This window comes from Papaver somniferum, unplaced genomic scaffold (genome assembly GCF_003573695.1).
Source record: "Papaver somniferum cultivar HN1 unplaced genomic scaffold, ASM357369v1 unplaced-scaffold_10, whole genome shotgun sequence".
Lineage (NCBI taxonomy): Eukaryota > Viridiplantae > Streptophyta > Magnoliopsida > Ranunculales > Papaveraceae > Papaver > Papaver somniferum.
The window spans coordinates 20480750-20491183 of record NW_020618825.1 but is presented as its reverse complement, the minus strand read 5'-3'; positions in this window follow the sequence as shown (position 1 = coordinate 20491183).

The window sequence follows — 10434 nt, the reverse complement described above, 5'->3', positions numbered from 1 at the left end:
AGTTCCTTCTCCGTAGTGGTATAGTTCAACTGGGCATCATTCAGAGTTTTGCTAGCATAGTAAATCACATGAAGTAACTTATTTCTCGCTGACCTAGCACAACACCAATAGCATAATCTGAAGCATCACACATGATCTCAAAGGGTAGGTTCCAGTTGGGTGCCTGGACTATGGGGGGGGTAGTGAGTAAATTCTTAAGCTTCTCAAAAGCCTCTAAACAAGCATCATCAAAGACAAACTTAACGTCTTTTGCAAGCAAATTGCAAAGAGGTCTAGAAATCAAGCTAAAATCCTTAATGAATCGACGATAAAAACCTGCATGCCCTAAGAATGACCTAATATCTCTTACGGTTTTTGGGACCTGTAAAGTTTTAATAAGGTCAACTTTGGCTCTATCTACCTCTATACCCTTCGAAGATACGATATGCCCTAGAACAATTCCTGAACGAACCATGAAGTGACATTTCTCCCAATTAAGCACTAAATTTTTTCCTTACACCTAGTCAAAACTAATGACAAATGATGCAAGCACTCATCGAAAGACGAACCAAACACTGAAAAATCATCCATAAAGACCTCTAAGAACCGTTCTACCATGTCAGAAAATATGCTCAACATACAACGCTGAAAGGTCGCAGGGGCATTACATAGCCCGAAAGGCATGCGTCTATACGCAAAGGTACCAAAGGGACAGGTAAAAGTGGTTTTCTCTTGGTCTTCTGGGGCTATGACAATCTGATTATAACCGCAGTATCCATCTAAAAAGCAATAATGGCTACGTCCAGCTAATCTCTCTAGCATTTGGTCGATGAAGGGAAGGGGAAAGTGGTCCTTCCTAGTGACCTTGTTCAATTTCCTATAGTCAATACAGACACGCCAACCCGTGGTCACCCGGGTTGGGATTAACTCATTGTTATCATTCTGGACTACAGTAATACCGGATTTCTTGGGAACAACCTGAACGGGGCTGACCCACTTACTGTCTGAAATGGGGTAGATAATGCCTGCATCTAACAGCTTAAGAACCTCGGTTCGAACTACTTCTTTCATATTAGGGTTCAGTCGACGTTGCATCTCCCTAGAAGGTTTGGTGTCACTCTCTAAATAGATATGATGCATACAATCAGTAGGACTTATACCCTTAATGTCTGCTATGGTCCACCCTAAAGCTTCCTTGTTATTCTGAAGGACGGTCACTAGCCTACTTTCCTGATCACTATCCAAGTCGGATGCTATAATCACAGGTAAAGTTTCAGATGGGCCTAAAAACACATACTTCAGGGAATCTGGTAATGGTTTAAGGTCCAACTTAGGAGGCTTTTCTAACGAAGGAACTAGGGTAGACTCAGAAACGGGTAGAGGTTCGAACTTAGGTTTCCAGCCATTACTAGTGTCTATCAAAGGGGTTGAATCTAACAAAGCATTCACCTCATTAATCACATCGTCATCATCAAAATCAATCCCAAAGTGGGCTAGGCATTTCTCTAATGGATCTTCTAACAAAGTGTTTGGTAATGACTCCTCGACTAATGTTCCTATCATGTTCACCTCTATATGCTCGAGTCATCTAGTTCAGAGGGTAGCTTACTAATATTAAAAATGTTCAGCTCAATAGTCATATTACCAAAAGACAAATTCATAATACCATTTCGACAGTTAATGATCGCATTGGATGTAGCTAAAAACGGGCGACCTAAAATCACTGGTATTTGGTTCTCTGGGTCAGGGACAGGTTGGGTATCTAGGATAACAAAATCCACTGGATAAATAAACTTGTCGACCTCAATAAGAACGTCCTCGATCACACCACGAGGAATTTTAACGGACCTATCAGCTAACTGAAGTGTCATCTGGGTAGGTTTCATCTCACCAAGTCCTAGCTTAAGGTACACATGGTATGGAAGTAAGTTCACACTGGCTCCTAAGTCAAGCAAAGCTTTCTCGACACGGTATTTACCTATTGTGCAAGAAATAGTAGGGGACCCTGGGTCTTTATACTTAGGAGTAGTGGTATTCTGAATAATAGAACTCACATGACTAGCTAGGAAGGCTTTCTTCTGGACACTAAGTTTTCGCTTTCGCGTACACATATCCTTAAGAAACTTGGCATAAGCGGGAATTGCTTAATCGCATCTAACAATGGTTGATAGCCTGCTTAAAAACCTCCAATATATCATTAAAGTTGGACTCCCTCTTAGTTGGAACTAGCAGTGGGGAAGGGCGGGGTCTGGGAACAAAGCCGGGCTCAGCAGGACCCTCATTGGTCTCTTTGGAGACTCTATCAGTCTCCTCATTTTCTGGCTCAGAAGGGTGAACTACACATGTTCACTATCAGGCATGGCAACCTTATTGTCAACTTTCTTTCCACTCCTAATGTTATAGAATTCACATGATTGTACGATTTCTCTCCTTTAGGGTTAGGATCAGTTTGACTAGGGAATCTTCCATCTTCTCTTTCACTAAGAAACTTAGCTATTTGGCCGACTTGAAGTTCTAAGTTAGCAAGAGACTGGGAATTATTCTTAAAATTCTGCCTGGTTTCTTCTTGAAAACCACAGTGGTTCTTTGATAACATCTCATGGTTCTTTGCTAACATAGTAAGGGTTTCTTCTAAGGTGGAGATCTTTTTCTCATTCTGAAACTGGGGTTGACCTGAAGAGTTCTTAGCATAACCAAAACCTGGGGGAGGCTGAGAATTACTAGACTGTCCTTGATTCTGACCCTTAGACCAAGAAAAATTAGGATGGTTTCTCCAACCAGGGTTGTAAGTCTCTGAGTATGGGTCAAACTTCTGACGGTTCTCAAACCTAGCATTGTTATAGACAGCATGGGCTTGCTCTTCACTAACCTGACCTTCCCAAAACGAGTTATTGGGTTCTACTCCACAACTAGACACTTGAGAGACTCTAAACCTATCATCAGGTTCAACAAGAGACCTATGTTTAGGATGATTCAATTCCAAAGCGTCTAACCTTCTAGACAAAGCAGCAAACTTAGCATCAGACACGAAGCTTGTATCTACCACATTGGTGCTACCTCTATTGACCAAGAGTCTTTTGGGGGGTTCAACACAAGACTCCCACTGTTGAGATTTTTCAGCGACAGCTCCTAAGAAGGTAAAAGCATCATCAACACTTTTACTAGTGAACTCACCAGCGCACATAGACTCAACCATGGCTTTGGTTGAATAGTCTAAACCATCATAAATAATCTCTACGAGTTTCATCTTATCCAATCCATGGTGAGGACACTGGGATAGAAGATCATTGAATCTCTCTAAAAACCTGTAAAGAGACTCTCCTTCTTGTTGCACACTAGCACTAATTTTCTGCCTAACAGACGCAGTTTTATGCTTAGGGTAGAATTTCATATAGAAAGCAGCAATAAGTTCCTGCCATGTTTCAATGTATGCAGATGGTAGGTTGTTCAGCCAGGTCTTGGCTTTATCTCTCAAGTAAAAGGGAAACATCTTAAGTTTTAAGACTTCATCAGTAAGGTCTTTTATTCTAATTGTCCCACAAATTCCTCAAAGTCCCTAATATGAAAATAAGGATTCTCATCATCTTTTCCTAAAACTATAGGGATCATCTGAAGAATACTAGGTTTTATCTTGAAATTAGCCGTAGTAGCTGGCAGTTTAATGCACGAAGCTCGGGTGGACCTAGTTAGGAACATGTAATCTTTCAAAGTTGCCATCGCTGGCACAACTGAAGTACTAGGGGTATTTTCCTCACGAAGAGACAGATTCTCAAAACTGAAGTTTCCAAATACAGGGCTCTCAAAAGAAGAGTCTTCGAGCTCCCCGCTTTCACAAGAAGAACTACTAGGTTTATCACTAATAAAACGACCTAAAGTGTTTCATTTCTAATCCCGCTATTTAGTAACCTTAGGCATACACTATAAAAACAAAAGAAAAAGAAAGAAATCCTAAAAGAAAGGGAAGTTCTATGCAAACACAAACAAGGCTGACTCCACCACAGCAAACCTACTGATTTCTAGCAAACAAAAAGCATGATGGCTCCGCTTAGATTGTTTCTAGACCATCTTCTAATCCTTCGAAAGGGAATTCGTTACAATTTACGCAAACCCCTCGGGAATCAATCCGAGTTTAAGAAAGTTGAATCGAGACGAGGGAAGCTCAGTGGAGCTTTGATACCCAAGGCTTCACCGGCATTACAAGGCGGCTTATTCAACTCACAGAAACCATCATGAACTTTGAAGCATGCTTAAAAGAGTAACCAATATTTTTCGAATGACTTTCCTATTAAGCTCGTTACCCTATAGGTCTCGTTCTAGTCAAATTTTAGGCTTAGGTTCGCGTTTGGTTTCGTTTTCCTAAGGCGGGCAAGAAGGGAACCGTGATGAAATCCGAACCCTTATCTTGTATGGTCAGTCCTTGTCCTTTACTAGGAAATTAAAGCAGCTGTTTTCAAATCCTCAACATATATGCAAACGAAGGAATACAATAACTCGCTGACAGGAGATTCGCGAATTTTTCGACAAACTTACCTTCCGTACCAGACGGGGGATGAACCGCTAAAGTCGACTCGGGCCACGACTCCTATGTCATGTACGAACCCGAGGGGCCGAGGAGATATCGTAATCGCCGTCCTTCTCTGCAAACAGTTTATATTTAAACTACCCTTCCGTAGGGTTTAAAAAAAATAAAGTCCCAAAGTCCACAGTCCAAAAATAAAGTGCAAAAGAAAAAGATAATCTAAAAGAAATTCTAAAAAAAAATAAAAAATTATATCTCTCTCTCTGTTTTTTTTTAATTAATTTTTATTCTCCCTTTCTTTCGCTCCTTTCGCTTTGCTTTTACTCCAAATCTTTAAGTATCACCAAAAGCTTTGGCAAATTTTTCTTTCGCTCCAAATTCCAAAATCTGTAAGGAAAAGACAAAAACCCAAAAACGTAAAGAAGAACAAATAAAACAAAAATGAAAAACAAATGAAAACCTAAAAAAAAAAAAGCTAAAAATACAAGCCTAAAGAAAAGACCACGTCGGCGGCGCCAAAAATTGATGTGGTTTCAAATTGAGTTGTAGTAAAAAGTTCGTTGAGACTTGTGAAAGCAATCGATTTTAGACTTAATTTTAAAGCTAAGAAAATAAAGAAAATAATTGTTGATATGTTGTGAAAATTATAGAGAGGCTGGAGCTAGGATTTCACCATTCATCAATACTTATGTGGTTCTAAATTAATTTATATCATGCAATTTAAACAATTGATTCGATTCCAAAGTATTTCCAAAATTAGATTCCCAAAATATCAAATGTTAGTCGCCAGTATAACGCATCAAGAGTCTAAAAACTAAGCATGCATCATCAAGAGAAAACACATTTGATTAATAAGAATCATTTAATTTATTTTTTTATCAATGCAATTAATCATATAAAAATATTGCATAAATTTATTAAATTAATATTACCACATAATTCTAGAGAGAATGGCTTCCTCCATCGCCTCAAGGATTGGGTTTAGCTCATCATTAGGAAAACACGCTCAAAATTCATTTTTTTTATTGCTCAAAGGTGGTGTACAAATGATGAAATGGGAGAAACAATGATAATCGGGTTTGCAACAGTTATAAGTGTTACAAACTGAAAAGAACGATAAAACAATACTATCGCTGATTCTCGACCCTCGCCTGTGTGTCGTTTCCACTGTTAAAAACGACTTTCTTGGATGGTCTGTTCTTCGCGTTCTTCAGTTGAGCAGCAGCAGAAAAATATTTCTGGGACTCGATTTTCTCGACTCTGTGATGCTCTATAATCTCCCCAAACTCTCCGTCAACCTTTTATGATATTCCAGCACCTATTTATAACCCAGCAACAGCAAAATCTCACGTAATAACTTCATATAATTCACCATTATTCTTCACGGCCAGATTAGGAAATAATTCAGATATTTGATCTCTACACGCGTTCTGAAGCTTCCAAATTGCCATATTTAACTCCTTCACACTCCAAATAGTTGTTAGGGTCTTCAAAACACGTGCAAACTCCTCTGCTGCTCGTGCAAATCCCGTGATATCCTCTTCCGAGAATAAACTCCCCTGTTTTCTTCTCGTGAATTATCTAGCCAAATTTGGCCAATTAAATCACTCATGATAGTTTTGTCGGGACATATCACAACTACCCAACAAATTTCAGCCCTTTAATCGACCCAGAACTCCTTCAAACTTCGATCGAAAATTACATAGTTCAGTTTTTTTATTTTCCCGCCAAAATGAAGTTCAAAAGAAGAAGATGGGTGCTAAGGATGAATTTGGATGCTAAGGATGAATTTGGGCTACGCATAACCTTGAGTGCCCCTTAGCGAAATATGGGGTCTGTATAGCAAATGTCCTCCGGGGGTCCAAATAGCACTTTTTGAGCAACTTTTTCCACACAAGTGTATTTCTCCAAAAACACCTACACAAACATAATAATAAGTACAAAATCAAGCACTATCAATAGAGACACTGATGTGATTTGTAGATAGTGGTAAAAGTGGTTCGATTCTCAGACTTGTGAAGGATATTAATTAGACTTAAATTCTAATATTAAAATAAAAAAATCACTATAAATTATAGCAAACTCAATCAAAGTTGATATGAATATTAAAAGAACACTGAGGGTAAGATTCCACTATTTTCCAAGGTTAAGGTGATTTAATCCAATCTTTGTATTCATGCAATTTTCTTGTTCAATTTGATTCTCACTATTGCAACAAGTAGATTTTCAAAAGCAATAATTGTAAATACCAAGCATGAAGCATCAAGAGTCTATAAATTAAGCATACTCCATCAAAATAGATCACAATCACTCAAATAAAAATCATATTCAATAATAGTCCAACGCAAATAATCATAATAATAATTGCAATAAATTAAATTAAATAGATTGTACCGCTTTTTGTTGGAAAAATAGCTTCCTCTATCGCCTCAGCAATGGGGTTTAGCTCCTCATATCAAAAACAGGTTCAAAATAATAAATCATGGCTCAAAAGGTGGTTTTATTGAAGAGAATATATAAAACAGAAAATCTGCAACGGTGTATAGATGTTACAGAAGTCACCGTTACAGTTGGTGTTGCAATACTGAAGATATACGTTACTAATCAACTATTACAGGATCAGAAATTTAAGACCCTAGAATACAACTGTCCTGCGCAGCTTAATGTTCTTCATCTGTTAAACAACGACACTGTTCTACGACTGTTTCTCGTGCGTCAATGTTCTTCGCGTTCTTCCTCTTCAGCAGCAGCAGCAGAAACAGAGTTTGATAAAACTCTGATTTCTTCTTCTCTGGCTCTCCTCAGGTCCCCAAACTCTCGACACCCCTTCTATATGACCCGAACAATCTATTTATATCAAAATACCGGTTAACTCTCTCCCAAATCTTCCAAAATCTCTTTCCTTCTCTTCACGGCCAAGTTGCGGCAATTTCTTGTTTTAGAATTTCTACGCGTTTCTGAGCTTTCCTTTTTATTCTAAACTCTTCCTTATATAGATACAAATCTTTGGGAAGGTTTACATCACTTTAATCTCTCTAAAATTCCCTAGAACAGGTCACACACGTGACTTGCCATATTTCCTCTTGTGATAAAAATCCGTCGATTGAGCCCAGTCTAATCGATTTCAACACCCATATCAGATTCCTAGACCCATAAGGAGTCTATCCTATGAAAATCAGAGGTTTAATCGACCTCAAACTCCTCCAAATCAGGAACCCTTAAATATGTTCTTCACTGCACCTACTTTCCCGCCAAAACATGGTTTTTAAAATGTTGAAGATGGTTGCCCCTTATCCAGGGTAGGGGTGCGATTAGCAGCTGCCAGGAAATGAGATGCCTCTTAGTAATTAGGTTACCTCTTATCCAAAGTGAGAGTCCGAATAACAAATGTCCTCCGGGTGCTTTCCGACAAATTTTCGAGCCAATTTTTTTCAAAAATGTTTATTGGCCAAAAATACCTACAAATAAATAAAACACCATAATAAGTACAAAAATGAGCCCTAATAATATATAGAATCGAGACAAGTCGGACACAAAAATGTTTCTATCAAATACCCCCAAACCTATTATTTGCTAGTCCTCGAGCAAAAATAAAATAGAAATAAAATCCTAACTCACTGTCGCAGGTATCGTCGATTGCATTTAGCGTATGCAATAAGCCTTTAAACCCCTAGGTGTCCCTAGTGGCGGAGTGTTGTCTCCGGAGGGCTTACCAGAGGTATACCCACAAAACCTTTATACCCCAGACTCTAGCTATCTACACAGAACCTTGGAAGGCACTAAAGAATCTCCATGGTTGGCATACTTATTGACTATAGGAGGAAGTACCCTGATGCGAAATTTCAATTGTTGTACACGATTTCGCACTCAAGCATACTAAAATTCATATAAAGTGACAGAGCTCTACTCAGATAGTTGCACTATGGACATCAATATCCGGAGTCGAAACTACTCACATGGATAGATCAAGAAGATGGATATAGAGAAAAACATAGATGGTTTTGATGTTTACTAGGTGAACGGTGTTTCTCATATCTGTCTGAAGGCCTCCGCCAAAATGAACCTATCCTAATGGACTGAGATACTAGTCTGACTAATATCAACACACTAGCATATACAAGGGTACCAGTGGTCGATAATCGTAACTCTAGGTCAATACAACTGGCATATACAAGGGTTCCAGTGGTCAAATTTATTGAATTTATTCTAGTTGGTCTGATGGTCTGGTCTCAATTTTTTTTTTTTTTGTATCTCAATCACTCTAATTCACCCTAGCATTGGTAAGAACTTGAATCGTGATCCCCACCTAATCACTTAGAGAAACATGGTTTAAAAACAAAACAAAATAAAAACAGAAGTGAAAAGGACTCAACGAGATATGGTGAAACTATCATGTTATTTCTAACACCTGAGCTCTGTGCTTTTATGAATAGACTCTTTAGATGTTGCCATCTAGTCAGATTGGTTTCTCAACTCCTACAACCAAAATGCTTCCATCCACTTAGATTGGTTAGTGTCATCCTTAATAGGCATAAATTTCTAGGCTCTGGAGTTTAATTATGCAACTAAAAAGTTTCTCCTATACCCTCAAACTTAAATCTAACATTGTCCTAAATGTTCCAAAGGTGAAATTAAAAGCATGAACAAGGAGAAACTGTTACCATTTGAAGCTAATGAGATAAGGAAAGATATTACCGTGTTGGATGAGAATGGGTTACCTCCCAAGAAGTGCTAAGTTTAAAGTTTTCAGCTAGACTAAGAAAGGATTAGTCACTTCATAAAATCATAAAATAATAGCCGAAATATCTGTGGGTCATCAAAACCAAATAGAGCTATCACAAGTAAAAGGAATCTACAACATGGCAAGAAAATCAACAAATAAAGCACACCCTTGTCTAGTTTCCTGTTTAAGACAACTACATATAGTTGTGGTTCATGTTCAGGATCTATAACTGGGTCAAAATAAAATATTTTCATGGGTTGCGTTTCCTCATAGGTTAGATCCAAAAGTTCAGGAAAAACTTAGAAGCACATAATAATAACCTGAATATTTGAGGATCCTCTAAGTCAATCAGATTTGACTTACACAGCTGACCACAGTGAGAGTGGTGATCTTCCTTAAACAAGTATGTCGACCCTAATCTCCTAAAATAATTAGGTTTAGTCTCAAAACTTAATATTCGACACATTTGAAAATCAAACATTCCCACATTTGGAAGAAAAATATTTGGTGGGAAAACAAAGTCAATATGGGTATCATAGCCTGGGTAAACCACATCAACCAGAGGATGGGTTTCTAATAACTGAAATTTCTTGTGAACATCACTAGGTTCAGGAAAACGTGTATGAAGATAATCTTGTAAAATGGTTGAGGCACATATGTCAAGTCCCAAGTGAGGGACCTTTCTAAGAGTTAAATCACATGGAGAATGATAATCACCCCCAAACTTAGAGTTTTCAGTGTCTCTAGAAAGACTAGTCACAACTTCCCTAATTTCAAGGTCATCTAATTCATGAAAATGGTCAATTGATTCTTCTAAGTCGGGTACATCCTCACTCATCTCGACGAGTTCATTTTCTTTTTCTAAGTCTATTGTTTCTAAATCGCTAGACTCAAAATATACTCGTTCCTCTAAACCACTATTAGCTTCGTAATCAAAAGAAATACTACATCGTCTAAAACGGGGGTATCTCTAGTCTAATCCTCGTCCTTTTGAATAGGTGAATAATTATTAAAATTATTTGTATTTGAACTAGAAATAATATTATTATTAAGCTCAGTTGGAGTAGCAAATTCCTAATCACTATGCCTATTTATTTCAAATTCTTCATCAACACTATCCTCATCATAATCATTATAATAACATGATAATGGTTGAACCTCATCTAAACAACAAGTAGTGTTACCAATTATATCCTCGTCATCTTGATTGTGC